We start from the raw sequence: 24,800 nt of genomic DNA on the forward strand, positions 1-24,800 counted from the left end.
GCTCCGTGAGGGAAATTGTTTGTGCATTACCCTGACTTACCACCAAGTGTCACTGTTGCTCCGTGAGGGAAATTGTTGGTGCATTACCCTGACTGGCCACCCAGTGTCACTGTTGCTCTGTGAGGGAAATTGTTGGTGCATTACCCAGAGTGGCCACCCGGTGTCAGTGTTGCTCCGTGAGGGGAATGCTCTGTGCATTACCGTGACTGGCCACCCAGTGTCACTGTTGCTTCTTGAGGGAAATTGTTGGTGGATTACCCTGACTGGCCACCCAATGTCACTGTTGCTCCGTGAGGGAAATTGTTGGTGCATTACCCTGACTGGCCACCCAGTATCACTGTTGCTGCATGAGGGAAATGATTTGTGCATTACCTGAATTGGCCACCCAGTGGCACTGTTGCTCCTTCAGGGAAATTGTTGGTGCATTACCCAAAGTGGCCACCCAGTGTCACTGTTGCTCCGTGAGGGAAATTGTCGGTGCATTACCCTGACTGGCCACCCAGTGTCAGTGTTGCTCCGTGAGGGAAATTGTTGGTGCATTACCTAGAGTGGCCACCCAGGGTCACTGTTGCTTCTGGAGGGAAATTGTTCGTGCATTACCTACAGTGGCCACCCAGTGTCACTGTTGCTCCGTGAGGGAAATTGTCGGTGCATTACTCTGAGTGGCCACCCAGTGTCACTGTTGCTCCTTCAGGGAAATTGTTGGTGTATTACCCTGAGTGGCCACCCAGTGTCACTGTTGCTCTGTGAGGGAAATTGTTGGTGCATTACCCAGAGTGGCCACCCGGTGTCAGTGTTGCTCCGTGAGGGGAATGCTCTGTGCAGTACCGTGACTGGCCACCCAGTGTCACTGTTGCTCTGTGAGGGAAATTTTTGGTGCATTACCCTGACTGGCCACCCAGTGTCACTGTTGCTCCATGAGGGAAATTGTTGGTGCATTACCCTGAGGGGCCACCCAGTGTCACTGTTCGTTCATGAGGGAAATGGCTGGTGCATTACCCTGACTGGCCACCGAGTGTCACTGTTGCTCCGTGAGGGAAATTGTTTGTGCATTACCCTGACTGGCCACGGAGTGTCACTGTTGCTCCGTGAGGGAAATTGTTGGTGCATTACCCTGACTGGTCACCCAGTGTCACTGTTGCTCCATGAGGGAAATTCTTGGTGCATTACCTAAAATGGCCACCCAGTGTCACTGTTGCTCCGTGAGGGAAATTGTTGGTGCATTACCCAGAGTGGCCACCCAGTGTCAGTGTTGCTCCGTGAGGGGAATGCTCTGTGCAGTACCCTCACTGGCCAACCAGTGTCACTGTTCCTCCGTGAGGGAAACTGTTGGTGCCTTACCCTGACTGGCCACCCAGTGTCACTGTTGCTCCGTGAGGGAAATGATTTGTGCATTACCTGAATTGGCCACCCAGTGGCACTGTTGCTCCTTCAGGGAAATTGTTCGTGCATTACCCAAAGTGGCCACCCAGTGTCACTGTTGCTTAGTGAGGGAAATTCTTTGTGCATTACCGAGAGTGGCCACCCAGTGTCACTGTTGCTCCGTGAGGGAAATTGTTGGTGCATTACCCTGAGTGGCTACCCAGTGTCACTGTTGCTCCGTGAGGGAAATTGTTCGTGCATTACCTAGAGTGGCCACCCAGTGTCACTGTTGCTCTGTGAGCGAAATTGTTGGTGCATTACCCAGAGTGGCCACCCGGTGTCAGTGTTGCTCCGTGAGGGGAATGCTCTGTGCATTACCGTGACTGGCCACCCAGTGTCACTGTTGCTCCGTGAGGGAAATTGTTGGTGCATTACCCTGACTGGCCACCCAATGTCACTGTTGCTCCGTGAGGGAAATTGTTGGTGCATTACCCTGACTGGCCACCCAGTGTCACTGTTGCTCCGTGAGGGAAATTGTTTGTGCATTACCCTGACTGGCCACCCAGTGTCACTGTTGCTCCGTGAGGGAAATTGTTTGTGCATTACCCTGAGTGGCCACGGAGTGTCACTGTTGCTCCATGAGGGAAATTATTTGTGCATTACCTGAATTGGCCACCCAGTGGCACTGTTGCTCCTTCAGGGAAATTGTTGGTGCATTACCCAAAGTGGCCACCCAGTGTCACTGTTGCATAGTGAGGGAAATTCTTTGTGCATTACCCAGACTGGCCACCCAGTGTCACTGTTGCTCCGTGAGGGAAATTGTTGGTGCATTACCTAGAGTGACCACCCAGTGTCACTGTTGCTTCTTGAGGGAAATTGTTCGTGCATTACCTAGAGTGGCCACCCAGTGTCACTGTTGCTCCGTGAGGGAAATTGTTGGTGCATTACCTAGAGTGACCACCCAGGGTCACTGTTGCTTCTTGAGGGAAATTGTTCGTGCATTTCCTAGAGTGGCCACCCAGTGTCACTGTTGCTCTGTGAGGGAAATTGTTGGTGCATTACCTAGAGTGGCCACCCCGGGTCACTGTTGCTTCTTGAGGAAATTGTTTGTGCATTACCCTGAGTGGCCACCCAGTGTCACTGTTGCTCTGTGAGGGAAATTGTTAGTGCATTACCCAGAGTGGCCACCCAGTGTCAGTGTTGCTCCGTGAGGGAAATTGTTGGTGCATTACCTAGAGTGGCCACCCAGGGTCACTGTTGCTTCTTGAGGGAAATTGTTCGTGCATTACCTAGAGTGGCCACCCAGTGTCACTGTTGCTCTGTGAGGGAAATTGTTGGTGCATTACCCAGAGTGGCCACCCGGTGTCAGTGTTGCTCCGTGAGGGGAATGCCTTGTGCAGTACCGTGACTGGCCACCCAGTGTCACTGTTGCTTCTTGAGGGAAATTGTTGGTGCATTACCCTGACTGGCCACCCAGTGTCACTGTTGCTCCGTGAGGGAAATTGTTTGTGCATTACCCTGAGTGGCGACGGAGTGTCACTGTTGCTCCGTGAGGGAAATAATTTGTGCATTACCTGAATTGGCCACCCAGTGGCACTGTTGCTCCTTCAGGGAAATTGTTGGTGCATTACCCAAAGTTGCCACCGAGTGTCAGTGTTGCTCCGTGAGGGAAATTGTTGGTGCATTACCCAGAGTGGCCACCCAGTGTCACTGTTGCTCCGTGAGGGAAATTGTTGGTGCATTACCCTGAGTGGCCACCCAGTGTCACTGTTGCTCTGTGAGGGAAATTGTTGGTGCATTACCTAGAGTGGCCACTCAGGGTCACTGTTGCTTCTTGAGGGAAATTGTTCTTGCATTACCTAGAGTGGCCACCCAGTGTCACTGTTGCTCTGTGAGGGAAATTGTTGGTGCATTACCCAGAGTGGCCACCCAGTGTCAGTGTTGCTCCGTGAGGGGAATGCTCTGTGCATTACCGTGACTGGCCACCCAGTCTCACTGTTGCTCTGTGAGGGAAATTGTTGATGCATTACACTGACTGGCCACCCAATGTCACTGTTGCTCCGTGAGGGAAATTGTTTGTGCATTACCCTGACTGGCCACGGAGTGTCACTGTTGCTCCATGAGGGAAATGATTTGTGCATTACCTGAATTGGCCACCCAGTGGCACTGTTGCTCCTTCAGGGAAATTGTTGGTGCATTACCCAGAGTGGCCACCCAGTGTCACTGTTGCTTAGTGAGGGAAATTCTCTGTGCATTACCCAGAGTGGCCACCCAGTGTCACTGTTGCTCCGTGAGGGAAATTGTTGTTGCATTACCTAGAGTGACCACCCAGTGTCACTGTTGCTTCTTGAGGGAAATTGTTCGTGCATTACCTAGAGTGGCCACCCAGTGTCACTGTTGCTCTGTGAGGGAAATTGTTGGTGCATTACCTAGAGTGACCACCCAGTGTCACTGTTGCTTCTTGAGGGAAATTGTTCGTGCATTGCCTAGAGTGGCCACCCAGTGTCACTGTTGCTCCGTGAGGGAAATTTTTGGTGCATTACCCTGAGGAGCCACCCAGTGTCACTGTTCGTTCATGAGGGAAATGGCTGGTGCATTACCCTGACTGGCCACCGAGTGTCACTGTTGCTCCATGAGGGAAATTGTTTGTGCATTACCCTGACTTACCACCGAGTGTCACTGTTGCTCCGTGAGGGAAATTGTTTGTGCATTACCCTGAGTGGCCACGGAGTGTCACTGTTGCTCCGTGAGGGAAATTGTTGGTGCATTACCCTGGCTGGCCACCCAGTGTCACTGTTGCTGCATGAGGGAAATTCTTGGTGCATTACATAGAGTGGCCACCCAGTGTCACTGTTGCTCCGTGAGGGAAATTGTTGGTGCATTACCCTGACTGGCCACCCAAAGTCACTGTTGCTCCGTGAGGGAAATTGTTGGTGCATTACCTAGAGTGACCACCCAGGCTCACTGTTGCTTCTTGAGGGAAATTGTTCGTGCATTACCTAGAGTGGCCACCCAGTGTCACTGTTGCTCTGTGAGGGAAATTGTTGGTGCATTACCCAGAGTGGCCACCCGGTGTCAGTGTTGCTCCGTGAGGGGAATGCTCTGTGCAGTACCGTGACTGGCCACAGAATGTCACTGTTGCTCCGTGAGGGAAATTGTTGGTGCATTACCCTGACTGGCCACCCAGTGTCACTGTTGCTCCGTGAGGGAAATTGTTTGTGCGTTACCCTGAGTGGCGACGGAGTGTCACTGTTGCTCCGTGAGGGAAATGATTTGTGCATTACCTGAATTGGCCACCCAGTGGCACTGTTGCTCCTTCAGGGAAATTGTTGGTGCATTACCCAAAGTGGCCACCCAGTGTCACTGTTGCTTAGTGAGGGAAATTCTTTGTGCATTACCCAGAGTGGCCACCCAGTGTCACTGTTGCTCCGTGAGGGAAATTGTTGGTGCATTACCTAGAGTGGCCACCCAGTGTCACTGTTGCTCTGTGAGCGAAATTGTTGGTGCATTACCCAGAGTGGCCACCCGGTGTCAGTGTTGCTCCGTGAGGGGAATGCTCTGTGCATTACCGTGACTGGCCACCCAGTGTCACTGTTGCTCCGTGAGGGAAATTGTTGGTGTATTACCCTGACTGGCCACCCAATGTCACTGTTGCTCCGTGAGGGAAATTGTTGGTGCATTACCCTGACTGGCCACCCAGTGTCACTGTTGCTCTTTGAGGGAAATTGTTGGTGCATTACCCAGAGTGGCCACCCAGTGTCAGTGTTGCTCCGTGAGGGAAATTGTTGGTGCATTACCTAGAGTGGCCACCCAGGGTCACTGTTGCTTCTTGAGGGAAATTGTTCGTGCATTACCTAGAGTGGCCACCCAGTGTCACTGTTGCTCTGTGAGGGAAATTGTTGGTGCATTACCCAGAGTGGCCACCCGGTGTCAGTGTTGCTCCGTGAGGGGAATGCTCTGTGCAGTACCGTGACTGGCCACAGAATGTCACTGTTGCTCCGTGAGGGAAATTGTTGGTGCATTACCCTGACTGGCCACCCAGTGTCACTGTTGCTCCGTGAGGGAAATTGTTTGTGCGTTACCCTGACTGGCCACCCAATGTCACTGTTGCTCCGTGAGGGAAATTGTTGGTGCATTACCCTGACTGGCCACCCAATGTCACTGTTGCTCCGTGAGGGAAATTGTTGGTGCATTACCCTGACTGGCCACCCAGTGTCACTGTTGCTCCGTGAGGGAAATTGTTTGTGCATTACCCTGACTGGCCACCCAGTGTCACTGTTGCTCCGTGAGGGAAATTGTTTGTGCATTACCCTGAGTGGCCACGGAGTGTCACTGTTGCTCCATGAGGGAAATTATTTGTGCATTACCTGAATTGGCCACCCAGTGTCACTGTTGCTTCTTGAGGGAAATTGTTCGTGCATTACCTAGAGTGGCCACCCAGTGTCACTGTTGCTCCGTGAGGGAAATTGTTGGTGCATTACCTAGAGTGGCGACGGAGTGTCACTGTTGCTCCGTGAGGGAAATAATTTGTGCATTACCTGAATTGGCCACCCAGTGGCACTGTTGCTCCTTCAGGGAAATTGTTGGTGCATTACCCAAAGTTGCCACCGAGTGTCAGTGTTGCTCCGTGAGGGAAATTGTTGGTGCATTACCCAGAGTGGCCACCCGGTGTCACTGTTGCTCCGTGAGGGAAATTGTTGGTGCATTACCCTGACTGGCCACCCAAAGTCACTGTTGCTCCGTGAGGGAAATTGTTGGTGCATTACCTAGAGTGACCACGCAGGCTCACTGTTGCTTCTTGAGGGAAATTGTTCGTGCATTACCTAGAGTGGCCACCCAGTGTCAATGTTGCTCTGTGAGGGAAATTGTTGGTGCATTACACAGAGTGGCCACCCGGTGTCAGTGTTGCTCCGTGAGGGGAATGCTCTGTGCAGTACCGTGACTGGCCACCCAGTGTCACTGTTGATCCGTGAGGGAAATTGTTGGTGTATTACCTAGAGTGGCCACCCAGTGTCACTGTTGCTCCGTGAGGGAAATTGTTGGTGCATTACCCAGAGTGGCCATCCACGGTCACTGTTGCTTCTTGAGGGAAATTGTTCGTGCATTACCTAGAGTGGCCACCCAGTGTCACTGTTGCTCCATGAGGGAAATTGTCGGTGCATTACCCTGACTGGCCACCCAGTGTCAGTGTTGCTCCGTGAGGGAAATTGTTGGTGCATTACCTAGAGTGGCCACCCAGGGTCACTGTTGCTTCTTGAGGGAAATTGTTCGTGCATTACCTACAGTGGCCACCCAGTGTCACTGTTGCTCCGTGAGGGAAATTGTCGGTGCATTACCCTGAGTGGCCACCCGGTGTCACTGTTGCTCCGTGAGGGAAATTGTTGGTGCATTACCCTGAGTGGCCACCCAGTGTCACTGTTGCTCTGTGAGGGAAATTGTTGGTGCATTACCCAGAGTGGCCACCCGGTGTCAGTGTTGCTCCGTGAGGGGAATGCTCTGTGCAGTACCGTGACTGGCCACCCAGTGTCACTGTTGCTCTGTGAGGGAAATTGTTGGTGCATTACCCAGAGTGGCCACCCGGTGTCAGTGTTGCTCCGTGAGGGGAATGCTCTGAGCAGTACCCAGTGTCACTGTTCGTTCATGAGGGAAATGGCTGGTGCACTACCCAGAGTGGCCACCCGGTGTCACTGTTGCTCCGTGAGGGAAATTGTTTGTGCATTACCTGAATTGGCCACCCAGTGCCACTGTTGCTCCTTCAGGGAAATTGTTCGTGCATTACCCAAAGTGGCCACCCAGTGTCACTGTTGCTTAGTCAGGGAAATTCTTTGTGCATTACCCAGAGTGGCCACCCAGCGTCACTGTTGCTCCGTGAGGGAAATTGTTGGTGCATTACCCTGAGTGGCTACCCAGTGTCACTGTTGCTCCGTGAGGGAAATTGTTGGTGCATTACCTAGAGTGACCACCCAGTGTCACTGTTGCTTCTTGAGGGAAATGGCTGGTGCATTACCCAGAGTGGCCACCCAGTGTCAGTGTTGCTCCATGAGGGGAATGCTCTGTGCAGTACCCTGACTGGCCAACCAGTGTCACTGTTGCTTCTTGAGGGAAATTGTTGGTGCATTACCTAGAGTGGCCACCCAGTGTCACTGTTGCTCCGTGAGGGAAATTGTTGGTGCATTACCCTGACTGTCCGCCCAGTGTCACTGTTGTTCTGTGAGGTAAATTGTTTGTGGATTACCCTGAGTGGCCAAGGAGTGTCACTGTTGCTCCGTGAGGGAAATTGTTGGTGCATTACCCAGAGTGGCCACCCGGTGTCAGTGTTGCTTCTTGAGGGAAATTGTTTGTGCATTACCCTGAGTGGCCAAGGAGTGTCACTGTTGCTCCGTGAGGGAAATTGTTGGTGCATTACCCTGAGTGGCCACCCAGTGTCACTGTTGCTCTGTGAGGGAAATTGTTGGTGCATTACCCAGAGTGGCCACCCGGTGTCAGTGTTGCTCCGTGAGGGGAATGCTCTGTGCAGTACCGTGACTGGCCACCCAGTGTCACTGTTGCTTCTTGAGGGAAATTGTTTGTGCATTACCCTGACTGGCCACCCAATGTCACTGTTGCTCCGTGAGGGAAATTGTTGGTGCATTACCCTGACTGGCCACCCAGTGTCACTGTTGCTCCGTGAGGGAAATTGTTTGTGCATTACCTTGAGTGGCGACGGAATGTCACTGTTGCTCCGTGAGGGAAATGATTTGTGCATTACCTGAATTGGCCACCCAGTGGCACTGTTGCTCCTTCAGGGAAATTGTTGGTGCATTACCCAAAGGGGCCACCCAGTGTCACTGTTGCTTAGTGAGGGAAATTCTTTGTGCATTACCCAGAGTGGCCACCCAGTGTCACTGTTGCTCCGTGAGGGAAATTGTTTGTGCATTACCCTGACTTACCACCAAGTGTCACTGTTGCTCCGTGATGGAAATTGTTGGTGCATTACCCTGACTGGCCACCCAGTGTCACTGTTGCTCTGTGAGGGAAATTGTTGGTGCATTACCCAGAGTGGCCACCCGGTGTCAGTGTTGCTCCGTGAGGGGAATGCTCTGTGCATTACCGTGACTGGCCACCCAGTGTCACTGTTGCTTCTTGAGGGAAATTGTTGGTGGATTACCCTGACTGGCCACCCAATGTCACTGTTGCTCCGTGAGGGAAATTGTTGGTGCATTACCCTGACTGGCCACCCAGTATCACTGTTGCTGCATGAGGGAAATGATTTGTGCATTACCTGAATTGGCCACCCAGTGGCACTGTTGCTCCTTCAGGGAAATTGTTGGTGCATTACCCAAAGTGGCCACCCAGTGTCACTGTTGCTCCGTGAGGGAAATTGTCGGTGCATTACCCTGACTGGCCACCCAGTGTCAGTGTTGCTCCGTGAGGGAAATTGTTGGTGCATTACCTAGAGTGGCCACCCAGGGTCACTGTTGCTTCTTGAGGGAAATTGTTCGTGCATTACCTACAGTGGCCACCCAGTGTCACTGTTGCTCCGTGAGGGAAATTGTCGGTGCATTACTCTGAGTGGCCACCCAGTGTCACTGTTGCTCCTTCAGGGAAATTGTTGGTGTATTACCCTGAGTGGCCACCCAGTGTCACTGTTGCTCTGTGAGGGAAATTGTTGGTGCATTACCCAGAGTGGCCACCCGGTGTCAGTGTTGCTCCGTGAGGGGAATGCTCTGTGCAGTACCGTGACTGGCCACCCAGTGTCACTGTTGCTCTGTGAGGGAAATTTTTGGTGCATTACCCTGACTGGCCACCCAGTGTCACTGTTGCTCCATGAGGGAAATTGTTGGTGCATTACCCTGAGGGGCCACCCAGTGTCACTGTTCGTTCATGAGGGAAATGGCTGGTGCATTACCCTGACTGGCCACCGAGTGTCACTGTTGCTCCGTGAGGGAAATTGTTTGTGCATTACCCTGACTGGCCACGGAGTGTCACTGTTGCTCCGTGAGGGAAATTGTTGGTGCATTACCCTGACTGGTCACCCAGTGTCACTGTTGCTCCATGAGGGAAATTCTTGGTGCATTACCTAAAGTGGCCACCCAGTGTCACTGTTGCTCCGTGAGGGAAATTGTTGGTGCATTACCCAGAGTGGCCACCCAGTGTCAGTGTTGCTCCGTGAGGGGAATGCTCTGTGCAGTACCCTCACTGGCCAACCAGTGTCACTGTTCCTCTGTGAGGGAAACTGTTGGTGCCTTACCCTGACTGGCCACCCAGTGTCACTGTTGCTCCGTGAGGGAAATGATTTGTGCATTACCTGAATTGGCCACCCAGTGGCACTGTTGCTCCTTCAGGGAAATTGTTCGTGCATTACCCAAAGTGGCCACCCAGTGTCACTGTTGCTTAGTGAGGGAAATTCTTTGTGCATTACCGAGAGTGGCCACCCAGTGTCACTGTTGCTCCGTGAGGGAAATTGTTGGTGCATTACCCTGAGTGGCTACCCAGTGTCACTGTTGCTCCGTGAGGGAAATTGTTGGTGCATTACCTAGAGTGACCACCCAGTGTCACTGTTGCTTCTTGAGGGAAATGGCTGGTGCATTACCCAGAGTGGCCACCCCGTGTCAGTGTTGCTCCATGAGGGGAATGCTCTGTGCAGTACCCTGACTGGCCAACCAGTGTCACTGTTGCTTCTTGAGGGAAATTGTTGGTGCATTACCTAGGGTGGCCACCCAGTGTCACTGTTGCTCCGTGAGGGAAATTGTTGGTGCATTACCCTGACTGTCCGCCCAGTGTCACTGTTGTTCTGTGAGGGAAATTGTTTGTGCATTACCCTGAGTGGCCAAGGAGTGTCACTGTTGCTCTGTGAGGGAAATTGTTGGTGCATTACCCTAACTGGTCACCGAGTGTCACTGTTGTTCTGTGAGGGAAATTGTTTGTGCATTATCCTGACTGGCCACCCAGTGTCACTGTTGCTCCGTGAGGGAAATTGTTGGTGCATTACGTAGAGTGGCCACCCAGTGTCACCGTTGCTCCGTGAGGGAAATTGTCGGTGCATTACCCAGAGTGGCCACCCAGTGTCAGTGGTGCTCCGTGAGGGAAATTGTTTGTGCGTTACCCTGAGTGGCCAAGGAGTGTCACTGTTGCTCCGTGAGGGAAATTGTTGGTGCATTACCTAGAGTGGCCACCCAGTGTCACTGTTGCTCCGTGAGGGAAATTGTTGGTGCATTACCCTGACTGGCCACCCAGTGTCACTGTTGCTCTTTGTGGGAAATTGTTGGTGCATTACCCTGACTGGCCACCCAAAGTCACTGTTGCTCCGTGAGGGAAATTGTTGGTGCATTACCTAGAGTGGCCACCCAGTGTCACTGTTGCTCCGTGAGGGAAATTGTCGGTGCATTACCCTGACTGGCCACCCAAAGTCACTGTTGCTCCGTGAGGGAAATTGTTGGTGCATTACCTAGAGTGGCCACCCAATGTCACTGTTGCTCCGTGAGGGGAATGCTCTGTGGAGTACCCTGACTGGCCACCCACTGTCACTGTTGGTCCATGAGGGAAATTGTTCATGCATTACCCTGAGTGGCCACGGAGTGTCACTGTTGCTCCCTGAGGGAAATGCTTTGCGCATTACCCTGAGTGGCCACCCAGTGTCACTGTTGCTCCGTGAGGGAAATTGTTGGTGCATTACCTAGAATGGCCACCCAATGTCACTGTTGCTCCGTGAGGGGAATGCTCTGTGCAGTACCCTGACTGGCCACCCAGTGTCACTGTTGGTCCATGAGGGAAATTGTTCATGCATTACCCTGAGTGGCCACTGAGTGTCACTGTTGCTCCATGAGGGAAATGCTGTGCGCATTACCCTGAGTGGCCACCCAGTGTCACTGTTCGTCCATGAGGGAAATGGTTTGTGCATTATGTGGATTGGGCACCCAGTGTCAGTGTTGCTCCGTGAGGGAGATTGCTGGTGCATTACCCTGACTGGCTACCGAGTGTCAGTGTTGCTCCGTGAGGGAAATTGTTGGTGCATTACCTAGAGTGGCCACCGAGTGTCATTGTTGTTGATCTATGAAGATCTAATGGGAGAGGGAGAAGAACCACCGACACAACATTGCAGATTCCAATGATAACTTTTGTTTTTCCCTCTTGTGTTGTGCTTCGTGTCAAGGGTAAGAGCCCACCCCTGTTGTGAGATGGAAAGCGTACAAGAGCCATGAGACACTGAACATTGTTGATGCCAGGCTACGGTGATGCCGTCTAGCTGGAAGCAGAGCAGCCATCGCTGTCAGTACGATAAGTGTCTGGTTTGGTGAGGAGTCTGGTTACGGCGCACCTGGCTCCAGGCAGGGACATGCCATTAGCTAGGTCTGTGTTTGTAAGAAAAGGTTCCTGACTAGCTGTGGCTACGAGGGAGACAAGGCCCCCATTATCAGGGGCTGCTCATCTGTCTGGCCAGGAGAGGTGTGTCCACTGCAGCAAAAGGTTGGATCCAGGAGGATGACTGTAGCTGGTGAGTTTCTTGCCTTCCTCCCCTGTTTCTCTCTCTCTCTTCTCTACTCTAGTGTGTTGGCTGACACACTTTGTCTGTCTGTGCTTGTTTCTCCTTCTTCGGTCTCCCTTCATAGCACACGGGCAGGCATGCTAGGTGTGCATCCCCATTGGCTAGGTCTCGGGAGCCATGAAGAAGTAGGAGGGGACAAAAATCACGCGGGGGAGTGCGCGCGAGAGTGGAGCATCACTGTCAGTGTTGACTGAGTCTCTGTTCATCAAGTGAGGCCTATGTAGATGGGATGGGAGAGGGAGGCAGGGATGAGGGCAAGGTTTTGCGCACCAATTGAGTTTTGTGGAGTGATGGCTCCTGCTTGGCTTAATTGTGGTGCTTGCAGAGGAATCGTCGAGCAGCAGCTGCAGGAGAAGCTGGCAGAGGTTGACCTGAGCAGCCTGGACATTCTTGTAAGCGAAGATTAACAGTCCTCTGCTTTCTGCCTCCCGCATAACTGACTGTGAGTAAGCGGTCAGTGCTTTGAATTCCTCATTCTGTACTCACTCTAGTTTTCTTCACAGGCCGTGAGCTTCCTCATTGGGCATGGGGCTCTGTGGGATTAAGGCTGAGGAAGAGGCAAGTCTCCTCTGCAGAGTCACTATTTCAGGTGCCATTGCAACAGGTGTTTTCTATTTGTAGTTATAAAGGCCAAGTGCAACGGGGGTTGAGGGCAGAACCCTGGAGTGTGGGAGATGACAGAAGAGCAGTGTTGCCGACTGAGATGCTAATTTTACTGTCTTCCCCCCCACCCCCCCTTGTGTTGGGTTTAGTACCAAGAGAAAAGTGGCGGGTCAGAGTCCACTCCCCTCATGCGAGGGAAAGCGAAGGCAAGCTGTGAGGGCTCTACTCACGGTCCACCTGGCTCCAGGCTGGGACTTTCTGTTAGCTGGCGCTTAGTGTGTAGGAAAAGGTTCGTGACTAGCTCTGGTTACGAGGGAGACAAGGCTCTTATTTTCAGGGGCTGCTTTTTTATTTGACCAGGAGTGGAGTGTTCTCCCCAGCAGGAGGTCAGTCCAGCCACTGAGATGCTTTTCTTCCTTCCATGTTTCTCTCTCTCTCTCTCTCTCTCTGTCTTCTGTGGCCAACACAGACGTGCATGCTCCCTCTTCTTGCCTCTTCTGGTACTGTCTCCCTTCACAGAAATTGGGCATGGATGCTGTTTGTGTGTCCTCACAGTCTTGGATATAAGAGCTGACAGGATGGGGGCAGGAAAGCGTGTTAGAGCTGGCAGAAGGGGGGCGTAAAAGGCCATTTGACCCATCAAGTGTTTAGTCCGTGTCTTTTACTGCAATGGAGGTGATGTAGTACAGATGGGAGAGGAAGGCAGGTACTGGAAGATCTCCTGCACCTATAGCCTTTCTGGCAGCGATGGCTCTTCCATAGGTGGTTTGCTGTTCCTGCAGAGGCCTGCTCCAGGCCAGTGCAGCAGCCCCAGACAGAGGAGGAGCATGTGGAGGAAGTGGACCTGCACAATCTAGACATTTCACTTGCCAATGGAGCTGAGGAGGTCTCTTGTGATGTCGGAGGAGCAGGTGTGTGTTTGTGAAATATCTCTCTCCAGTATCTGCATAGTGAGGTGCTCCCTTGAGAACAGAGAGATGCTTCTCATTTCCATGGGATGTGTCCTGGGGAAGGTACAGCTCTGCCCGTGGCTGGTAATTGTCTGGGATTGTCCCTTTCCTGGAGGGCTGTAGTTCCTTGGGAGTGATGAGCATTTTAGGCCCTGGGTGGGCTGGAGAGGAATAAAGAACGGGGCTCCAATGAGCAGAAGTCAGTTACACCTGTGTGTCTGTCTGTCTTCCATGCACCAGTGGTGGCCTAGCTTACAAGTGTTCTCTCTTTCTCTTTTCAGTTCCTCATGAGATTGGGTAGATGAGAGAATGGCCAACCTGTGGCAGAGACCTAAGAAGGAGCAGCCACCCTGAGCCCATCCCTAGGGATCGAAGCCAGACAGTGATCTGCAGAGTAAGAGCAAATAGAAATTTGCTTCAGTTAAGTATTGAGGGAGGGCTGCAAAGACTCTTGTCGGTGGAGAGAATTTGTTAGTATGGGGTCGGCCCCTGAGGAAAGGCCTCTGAATCTAGCTGGAGCGGGACCCACACCCGAGCGGCTCTTAAGGTCTGTGAGTTGTCGAAGGGCAGCAGGGAACTGAGGAGCAGCCACAGCCCCGGAACCCCCAACCGGTACAAGGACAAGATGGGGGAACATTTTGGCAGCCTGCATCATTGCACCACCTAGAGCGGCAGTTGCCCCATCCTGCCTGGCTCTGACTTTAAGCTTCTGGCCTCTGACCTGGTGAATAATGTTCTCCGTAAAACATGAAACACTCTGCGTTCCGTCACTGCCTTGGTTCCAGGGATGGGTGGCCATGGTAAATCCCTCATCCCATTATTAGTGTCGCTCTCACAAAACCAGCAACATCTGTTCAATAGCATCCCCTGCTTTCAAATCACGATGGCCACCGTATTGTGTTACGACCATTTCTCCCAAACAAAGAAAGGTCCCCGTGCCTTGTCAATTCAGTTCACCTAAAATAGGCGGTGTCTCGTAGCCTCATTCCCATTTTTGAGAGACACACTGAGCCTGTGCTGCCACAGAATCAAGCCCCCATCTGTACTCAATATGAGTCACATCTTTGGATCTAGGACAGAAGTGGGCAAACTACGGCCCGTGGGACCGTCCTGCCCAGCCCCTGAGCTCCTGGCCTGGGACGCTCGCCCCCGGCCCCTCTCTCGCAGCCTCGGCTCACTGCTCCACTGATGCAACACTCTGGGCGGGGGGGCTGTGAGCTCCTGGGGCAGCGCAGCTGCAGAGCCCGGCCTGACCTGGTCTCTGTGCCGTGCAGCGCGGTTGCCTCTCCTGGTGCAGCCGCGCTGCCAGCCACCGGCGCTCCAGGCAGCGTGGTCGGGAGGCACGGAGCCAGGGGGTTGGATAGAGGGCAGGGGAGTTGAGGGTGGTGGTCAGGGGTTGGAGGGATGGGGCAGTCAGGGGCAGGGGTTCTGGGGGCGGTCAAGGAGAAGGGCTGGTTGGATGGGCAGGGGTCTGGGGGGGGCAGTCAGGAAGGAGAGAAGGGAGTTGGATGGGGCGGCGGGAGGCAGTTAGGGGCAGGGAGTCCAGGGGTGGTCAGGAGACAGAGAGCGGGGGGTGAATGGGGCAGGGGTCCCCGGGGGGCCATCAGGGTACAGGGGGGTTGGATAGGGCAGGAGTTGCAGGGAGACTGTCAGGGGGTGAGAAGCAAAGGGGGATCGGGCCATACCTGGCTGTCTGGGGAGGCACAGCCTCCCCTAACTGGCCCTCCAGACAATTTCAGAAACCCGATGTGGCCCTCGGGCCAAAAAGTTTGCCCGCCCCTGATCAAGGAGCTAGAACCGAGCCAGGGTAACTGAAACAAGATGAGTTATGTGAATTTTGATGATATAAACAAGCCCACACACTTGAAAACTCTACAATTCAATCCAAATTTCATGAAATAATTACTTGAAAAATACAAAAGAAACAAAATGCATCCAAACCAAAAAGCACAGAAATTGAAACAGATAGTTAAGTTTGTGTTGTGTAGCCACTCAAAGTCCCCTTTTCAAAAAGACAACATCAATTGCAGTTTTTTATGCTCTCAACTGCTTTTTTCTTGGTGTGGAAAAAAATTAGTTCTTTCATTTACTTGTGAATCGTGGCATGCTAAGACTACAATTGGAAAGCCAATTGTGAGAGTGCTTTTGCTTAAAAAAATTGAAGGGTTAACCATTTATAATTATTTTTTCATATGTTAAACGCTTGCTTGTTTTTCTTTTGTTTATATTACAGTGTGTCATTTTTATAACTGGTAAAACTTAGTAACCCTAAAGTGTTTTAAAATGTGATTAAGGTTTACTGTAAAAGCATTAAAAACCCAAACTTTACTTGCTTAACCACATGGCTTTCAACTTAGCTTAAATCAGAGCTGCTATCACACTACTGTTTTGTTAGCTACCTATAATTTGTCACATGACCTACAAGGATAGTTACAGAACCACACTTCTGTGTGTTGGTTTCATAATGATACTTTTCGTTCATGCACTGTTGTTTTAGCATTGGGCTGTTATTATTTTTTCCACTTTTTTCCTTGTTAACTGCTTTTGGGTGTAGGAAATGACTCGTAACTACAAAAAGTGGTCCCAAAAACATCAGCTGACTGCTGATGGTTAAAAAAAAAACAAAACTCAAATTCCACAAGGATAAATTATGATGCCAAATAAGCAAGTTTAACCACCGGTGCATAACATGTTAATAGTCTGTATGAATGTGCAGCTTTAAATATGCAAGCGGTGAAACAAATGATGATCTTTACCCATTTTCAGTTTACAGCCCAAAGTATCTAATAAAAGGTGATGTGCTGCTAAACATCTTACAACTTAATATCAGTTTTTAGTTTCTTTTTAGCTACACATAAATTATGTCTCCACTTTGATAGCTTAATGACCTCAAATCCACAATGTTTCTTGGAATTTTCTACTATTTAATCAAATCAAAATTGGAAAGTCAAAGTTTAAAGAAAGGAGCTTTGCATGCCTTAAATTATAATAAGAAAAGGAGTACTCGTGGCACCTTAGAGACTAACCAATTTATTTGAGCATAAGCTTTCGTGAGCTACAGCTCACTTCATCGGATGCAAGCTGTAGCTCACGAAAGCTTATGCTCAAATAAATTGGTTAGTCTCTAAGGTGCCACAAGTAGTCCTTTTCTTTTTGCGAATACAGACTAACACGGCTGTTACTCTGAAACCTTAAATTATAATGAAGCCCACTGATTGGAGAACTGTATCACAAATTGTGACTCAAAGCCATAATGATTAGATTATGTTTTCTTTTCTACAAAAAGCAAAATTTGTTTAATACATTTTTATTACATATATTATGTTCTTGCTCATACGGCTCTCCAGATATGGTTGGCACAACTTTAAAGGTTGAATCTAATTTGTGTATCATCTTTGATATCTGTAGAGACCATGCATTTTACAAGGTGAAGGTGGGACAGATTTGTTAGTAATGGTCACGTATACCTCCAATATAACCGATATGAGACAGATACAGCCAGTGGAAATGAGAGCAGGGAACACACATGCTTGGAACCAAACAAATCAAAGCTAGGTTAAGCGGGCAAAGTAAAAATGAATTTCCCTTGCATAAATCACAGTGAGTCAAAAGTATAAGGAGAGAAGAAAAATCACCTCTCTCCTCCGCTCTTCACCACTCATAGCAGCAACAGCACCTAAAGAAACACAACTGGTGGATGGGTCCTAGCCTGGAGGCCTCTAGATAGTACAGACTGTGAAGAGCATACAGTAAGAAAAAGCTTAGCTTTGAATCCATTCAACTTGCTAAGTTAGGTATTGCTGTGCATTTTATCTTATTCTCTTTTTAACCAATTCTTGCTTTCATGCCTCAGTACTGGCAATCATTTAAAACAGAGGATCTCAAACTTTTTGGCCGGGACCCCTTTTGAAAATATTGCAGGCTGCGACAACCTCCGTCCCCATACCGTGCCACCCTTACTTACGCACTGCCTTCAGAGCTGGGCAGTCAGAGAGCAGCAGCTGCTGACCTGGCATGGTATGGTACTGCCACCCGTACTTCTGCACTGCTGCTGGCAGCGGTGCTGCCTTCGCAGCTGGGCGCCCAGCTAGCAGCCCCCACTCGCCAGCCCCCCCAGCTCTAAAGGCAGCACACAAGGTAGATTGGCAATGCCGCAGCCCCCCTTTTCATCAGGACCCCCAGTTGGAGAACTGCTGACTTTTAACTACAGAAAGAAAGATTAACAATAAAACAATTGTATTTGCTAAGCAGTGCATTTGGGATCTTCCACTTGAGATAACATGGCTTGTGCATATCATTTTCTATTAATGAAACGACAGCCTTTATATGAGCTCACACTGTCTGCTTGTGTCCCGGGCAGTACAAGATGCACATTGCTGGGGGTGGGGGGAGTCTGAGATTGGGAATTTGCTGCTCTTCTTCTGCAGCGTAACATGCACGTGGCTGGTTGCCGGCATTCACGCTGTATAGCTGGGAGTAATTCACAACCTGGAGGCTGTGTATGAACTGTCCGGTAGTGGTGCTTCTCACAGCAAAGCAGTGTAAAAAGCACTCCAGGTTGGAGAACTAAGGGGACGCATCTGTTCAACAGTCTAGATCAGGGCTTCTGCCCCACTGTGCGGGGGGCTGTGGGGGGCTCCAGGCTTCAGCCACCAGATTGGAGGGCTGGGGGCTTCTGTCCCACGGGAGGCTGGTGCTTGGGGCTCCCAGCTTTAGCCCTGCGCAATGCCAGGTCTTCTACCCCATGGGGCACCAGGGCTCACAGACCCGCAGTTGGGACTCACTGGTGTAGATTGTATGCTGTGGAATGTCACACATGGGTAAAATGTTTTTTGCATATTTATTAACTACATGGCTAACGGCTTAATATGTTGTTAAAAAGTAAGTAAATAACCTTTACAATTCTCAGTTTTTTAAAAACCATTTGTTTACTAATTTGCTGTAATTTAGCTACAGGCCAAAACCGTTGTTCTGGAATGACTGCAGCAACGGTGCAGTTATTATTTTAGACAGTTTTATGTTCTAAGCTTTAATAATTTAGAATCATAGAATATCAGGGTTGGAAGGGACCTCAGGAGGTCATCTAGTCCAACCCCATGCTCAAAGCAGGACCGATCCCCAATTAAATCATCCCAGCCAGGGCTTTGTCAAGCCTGACCTTAAAAACTTCTAAGGAAGGAGATTCCACCACCTCCTTAGGTAACGCATTCCAGTGTTTCACCACCCTCCTAGTGAAAAAGTTTTTCCTAATATCCAACCTAAATGTCCCCCACTGCAACTTGAGACTATTACTCCTCGTTCTGTCATCCGCTACCACTGAGAACAGTCTAGAGCCATCCTCTTTGGAACCCCCTTTCAGGTAGTTGAAAGCAGCTATCAAATCCCCCCTCATTCTTCTCTTCCATAGACTAAACATCCCCAGTTCCCTCAGCCTCTCCTCATAAGTCATGCGTTCCAGTCCCCAAATCATTTTTGTTGCCCTCCGCTGGACTCTTTCCAATTTTTCCACATCCTTCTCGCAGTGCGGGGCCCAAAACTGGACACAGTACTCCAGATGAGGCCTCACCAATGTCGAATAGAGGGGAACGATCACGTCCCTCGATCTGCTGGCGATGCCCCTACTTATACATCCCAAATGCCATTGGCCTTCTTGGCAACAAGGGCATACCGTTGACTCATATCCAGCTTCTCGTCCACTGTAACCCCTAGGTCCTTTTCTGCAGAACTGCTGCCTAGCCATTCGATCCCTAGTCTGTAGCGGTGCATTGGATTCTTCCATCCTAAGTGCACAACTCTGCACTTGTCCTTGTTGAACCTCATCAGATTTCTTTTGGCCCAATCCTCCAATTTGTCTAGGTCCGTCTGTATCCTATCCCTACCCTCCAGCGTATCTACCTCTCCTCCCCGTTTAGTGTCATCTGCAAACTTGCTGAGGGTGCAATCCACACCATCCTCCAGATCATTTATGAAGATATTGAACAAAACCGGCCCCAGGACCGGCCCTAGGGACACTCCACTCGATACCGGCTGCCAACTAGACATGGAGTCATTGATCACTACCCGTTGAGCCCGACAATCTAGCCAGCTTTCTAGCCGCCTTATCGTCCATTCATCCAGCCCGTACTTCTTTAACTTGCAGGCAAGAATACTGTGGGAGACAGTGTCAAAAGCTTTGCTAAAGTCAAGGAACCACACGTCCACCGCTTTCCCTTCATCCGCAGAACCAGTTATCTCGTCATAGAAGGCAATTAGATTAGTCAGGCATGACTTGCCCTTGGTGAATCCGTGCTGACTGTTCCTGATCGCTTTCCTCTCCTCTAAGTGCTTCAGAATTGATTCCTTGAGGACCTGCTCCATGATTTTTCCAGGGACTGAGGTGAGGCTGACTGGCCTGTAGTTCCCAGGATCCTCCTTCTTTCCTTTTTTAAAGATGGGCACTACATTAGCCTTTTTCCAGTCGTCCGGGACTTCCCCCGATCGCCATGAGTTTTCAAAGATAACGGCCAGTGGCTCCGCAATCACATCCGCCAACTCCTTTAGCACTCTTGGATGCAACACATCCGGCCCCATGGACTTGTGCACGTCCAGCTTCTCTAAATAGTCCCAAACCACTTCTTTCTCCACAGAGGGCTGGTCACCTCTTCCCCATGCTGTGCTGCCCAGCGCAGCAGTCTGGGAGCTGACCTTGTTCGTGAAGACAGAGGCAAAAAAAGCATTGAGTACATTAGGTTTTTCCACATCCTCTGTCACTAGGTTGCCTCCCTCATTCAGTAAGGGGCCCACACTTTCCTTGACTTTCTTCTTGTTGCTAACATACCTGAAGAAACCCTTCTTGTTACTCTTAACATCTCTTGCTAGCTGCAACTCCAGGTGTGATTTGGCCTTCCTGATTTCACTCCTGCATGCCCGAGCAATATTTTTATACTCATCCCTGGTCGTTTGTCCAATCTTCCACTTCTTGTAAGTTTCTTTTTTGTATTTAAGATCAGCAAGGATTTATTGCAGTTTGCTCACGATCACAGATCCTTGTACTATTTAAAGCAATCTTAGTTTTACTAACTAGTACTCATTTCAGTTATGCCCGTGATGGATCGTCTGCACCCCAGTCGGGGATATTTCTGAAAGAGAGGAGGAGGACCCAAGAATAAGAGACAGCGACCTCATCGTTAGCTGTCCTCCTCTGTCTGTACTCACGGCAACAAGATCGCTTGACGGACAATTGGAGCATCACAGAACTGTGGGGAGGGCGGTTGTGGCTGGAAGTCTTTCCAGTTAGTATGAACTGCTGTAAGCTGTTGGGTGAGAAAACTTTTGGCTTTGAAATGGTATTTAGCTTGGTGATGTTTAGGAATTGGTTACAAAAGAAATAAAATGTGTAAGGCCATAAAATTCAGAATTGGTTTGTGATTTTATCCTTGTAAGTGATATTTTCCTAGTTAATCGACTTGTTGCGTCGAAGCAGCGTGTTGCGGTCGATGTATTTGGGGAATCTCTAGTTAGGTTAACAAAGGCTCGGGCATAATCGTTTCCTTGGATGACGTGATGGACTAATAATGAGCTTGTTCTGTGCAGTAGTGTGCTGGACAGTTAAAGATGCACATTTCTGGGGTCCAAGGCCAGGACTGAAAATGTGTGTATGTCACCCTGTACATCGTTCGTGAGCAGCTGGGAGCGACTGTACATGTTCATGTATGTGTTTGAGCAGAGCGTGGAGAGGCTGCTTTTCACTAGCCAAGCACAGTTCAAGGGAGACAGGAGTTGAGCGGTTCAGATTCTACCCTGGGGAACGTCACCGGGGGTCACTTTGATTGGTATGTGGGCTATTTCTTGTTTCTGTGGGGGACGGTATACAGTGGATTTGGGGTGTTGCTTGTTTTTCACGGAACACACCCTTGATGGGACTTGGGGCATTTTATGTTCAGACAGGTTACTGTTGATGGAATGTACGCCACTTAAAGGCTGGGGATAAATGTAGTTATGGAAGGAGGGCTACTTCCTGTTTATATGGAAGCGAGACCATTTTCATTGGGTGGGTAGGGAACACTAGCGATGGAATGAGGAACATTTTCTAGTCAAAGGAGACAGTTTTTGGGGACATGAGTTTTTCACACAAGCTCATGATGGGGAGGAGGGTTTTTTTTCCTGTAACTGCTCGTTCAAAGGCTTTGGGAGTTGGGGAAAGAGGAGTGCTCACAGCTGGCCCCCCTCCTGCCCCTTTGGAATGAGTTTGGGTTAGGGAAAGTGAGAGAGCTAGCGCTACGGTAGATCTGAGAGGTTGCCGTAGTCCAGGAGGGGCATGTATGGGAGGCAATCAGAGAGCACTTTTCTCCATGCAGGATTCAAATGTGCAAAGGGCTGCAGCTATTAGAAACTTTGTGCTTTGGGGTGCAGCCCCAGCCATCTTGTTTCTGAAGTAAATATTAATAGCAACACTCAAATAGTATCCTGCTGTCCTCTTGGAAACCAATAATGATCTACGGTTAGTCAGTAACATTTTATGTATAATAAAAAATATGGTGTGTTTTGTTAGTCTTCTTCAGAAACAGGAAGTAGTTTAATTCCCCGCTGTAGCAGTCTGCTTTGCAGATGGTGCGATTCTAATTTTCCCCAATATAATCGTTCCCGTGACAAGATGCGTTCAGTGTCTTCTCGGCCACATTCCCTCAGCGAAAACATGTCCTGTGCAGGGTCGACTCCGTGCTCGGGAACCCCAGGGATCTGTTGTCAATAGCATTCCACCTGGAAAGAAGGGGGTGAGTCAGGAATACTGTCCCCTCCAAAAAGAAGGGGTGCGTCATCAATAGTACTTCTCCTGGAAAGAAGAGATGTGACACAACCTCGGGGAACAAGGGGTGTGTCACGAATACTGTGCCCTCCAGAAAGAAGGGGTGTGTTACCAATAGTACTCCTGGAAATGAGGTGTGATACGCATACTGTCCTCTCTGGAACCAAGAGGTGTGACGTGAATACTGTCCCCCTCTCCCATTAAACAAGGGGTGTGTCATGTATACTGACCCTGCAGAAACCAGAAGCGTGACACAAATACTGGGCCCCCGACGTGTGTTCTGAATACAGTCCCCTCTGGGAACAAGAGGTGTGTCGAATAGCGTCCCCTCCCGAAAGAAAGGGTGTATCATTAATAATGACAGGTTTCAGAGTAGCAGCTGTGTAAGCCTGTATCTGTAAAAAGAAAAGGAGTACTTGCGGCACCTTAGAGACTAACAGATGTATTGGAGCGTAAGCTTTCGTGAGCTTCATCTGCTGTTGCTCACGAAAGCTTATGCTCCAATACATTTGTTAGGCTCTAAGGTGCCGCAAGTACTCCTTTTCTTTTTATCATTAATAGTATTGCTCCTGGAAACTACAGGTGTCATTAATAGTACACCTTTTGAGAACAAGAGGTGTGTCCTGAATACTGTCCTTTCGAGGAATAAGAGATGTGCTACGAGTACCCTGCCCTCTGGGCACGAGGGGCGTGTCATGAATACCGTCTGCTCTGGGAATAAGGTGTGACCGGTGACTACCCTTCCCACCGACACAAGGGGTGTGTCATGAATTGTAGTCCCCCTGGAAACAAAGGCATGTCGTGAATTGTAGTCCCCCCAGAAACAAACGGTGTGTCCTGAATACTATCCCCCCGAAACAAGAGGGGTGCCACCAATAGTACTCCTCCTGGGAAGGAGAAGTGAGTCCCGAATAACGTCCCCCCGGAAACAAGAGCTGTCTCATCAATAGTACTCCTGGGAACAAGAGGCGTGTCACAATTACTGTCCCCAGTGGGATCGAGAAGTGTGTTCTGAATACTGTCTCCTCTGGGAACAAGGGCTGTGCCCGAATATTGTGCCCCCCAGAAACAAGAAGTGTGTCATCAATAGTGCTCCCTCTGGGAACAAGAGGTGGGTCCTGAATACTGTCCTCTCTGGAAAGGATAGGTGTGTTACAAATACTGTCCCCCCACAGAAAGAAGGGGTGTTTTATCAATAATACTTCTCATAAGAACAAGTGGTCTGTCACGAATACTGTCCCCACAGGGACCAAGAAATATGTTCCTACGACTGTTCCCTCCAGAGAGGAGAGGTGTGTTCTGAATACAGTCCCCTCTGCAAATAAGGGGTTTATCCTGAATAGTGTCCCCTGCAGAAAGAAGGGGTGAGTCTCGAATAGTGTCCCCTGTAAAAAGAAGGGGTGAGTCATTAATAGTCCTAATGAGAACGAGAGCTATGTCCAGCATACTGTCCTTTCTGGCAACAAAAGATGTGTTATGAGTATAGTGTCCTCCAGAAAAAGAAGTGTGCCATGAATACTGTCTCCTCTGGAAACAAGATGTGTGTCATCAATAGTACTCCTCCTGTACTCCAGGAAATAAGGGGTGTGTCATCACTGGTGGTACTCCAGGAAATAAGGGGTGTGTCATCATTAGTACTCCTAGTCGGAACAAGAGGCGTGTCTCCCTTTGGAAACAAGGGGTGTGTCCTGAATACTGTCCCCTCTGGAAACAAGAGTTGTGTCATCAATAGTACTCCCCCTGGGAACAAGAGGTGTGTCCTGAACACGGTTCCTTTGGGGAAGAAGAAATATGAGTACAATGTTCTCTGGAAACAAGGAGTGTGTCTTGAATACTGTGTCTTCTGGAAGTAAGAGGTGTCTCCTGAATACTGCCCCATCCAGAAACAAGGAGTGTGTCATGAATTGTAGTCCTGTTGGAAACAAGGGTGTGTACTGAATACTGCCCCCCCGAAACAAGAGGTGTGTCATCAATAGCACTCCTCCCGGGAACAAGGGGTGTGTGCTGAAAAGTGTCCCCTCTGGAAACAACAGGTGTGACATGAATACTGCCCCTCCCCCGAGCCAGAAACAAGAGGTGTGTCAACAATACCACTCCTCCTGGGAACAAGGAGTGTGTCCTGAATACTGTCCCCTCTGCAAACAAGAGGTGTGTCATCGATAGTATTCCTCATGGGAACATGAGGTGTGCCCTAAATACTGTCCTGTCGAGAAACACAGGTGTTTCTTCCCCCTATGGCTTGTAGAAAGTAATATTAAAAGTAATGGGGCATGGCTCCCTGGTGCCCTCTGTTTCAGTGCCCCTACTCTTGCCCCCTACCCACACTTGGAGCAACCCTTGGCCAAGCTGGTCCTGGGAACCTCTTGTCCGCTCTGCAGAGGCTGATGCTGGGGTGTCACAATCCCCCGTCTTTGTATTTGGTCTCTGCTGAGCTTGGGTAGGGGGAGTGAGGAGTTTGTGCTGTTACCTCTGGGTCCTGAGTGGGAGATGCTGAGTTCTGCTGCTGGACTGAACAAGCCTTCTGATTAGTGAGGTCTCCGCTTAAAGTAAGAGTGTGCTGTCTCTCACTCTCCAA

At 50.1% G+C, this 24,800-nt stretch overlaps 1 long non-coding RNA gene across 2 annotated transcripts; it reads left to right on the top strand.

Annotated features, from left to right (window-relative positions):
• The first annotated feature begins 11,293 nt into the window (after positions 1-11,293).
• LOC114022295 lies at positions 11,294-20,819 on the top strand. Of its 2 annotated transcripts, XR_005223382.2 has the most exons (6): positions 11,294-11,836; positions 12,213-12,329; positions 13,273-13,401; positions 13,722-13,834; positions 17,105-17,189; positions 20,516-20,819. It is a non-coding gene; the product is annotated as an uncharacterized LOC114022295 (long non-coding RNA). The 2 variants fall into 2 exon arrangements; XR_006287467.1 differs by lacking the exons at positions 11,294-11,836; positions 12,213-12,329 and adding an exon at positions 12,760-13,165.
• Positions 20,820-24,800: the final 3,981 nt, after the last annotated feature.

This window comes from Chelonia mydas, chromosome 25 (genome assembly GCF_015237465.2).
Source record: "Chelonia mydas isolate rCheMyd1 chromosome 25, rCheMyd1.pri.v2, whole genome shotgun sequence".
NCBI lineage: Eukaryota > Metazoa > Chordata > Testudines > Cheloniidae > Chelonia > Chelonia mydas.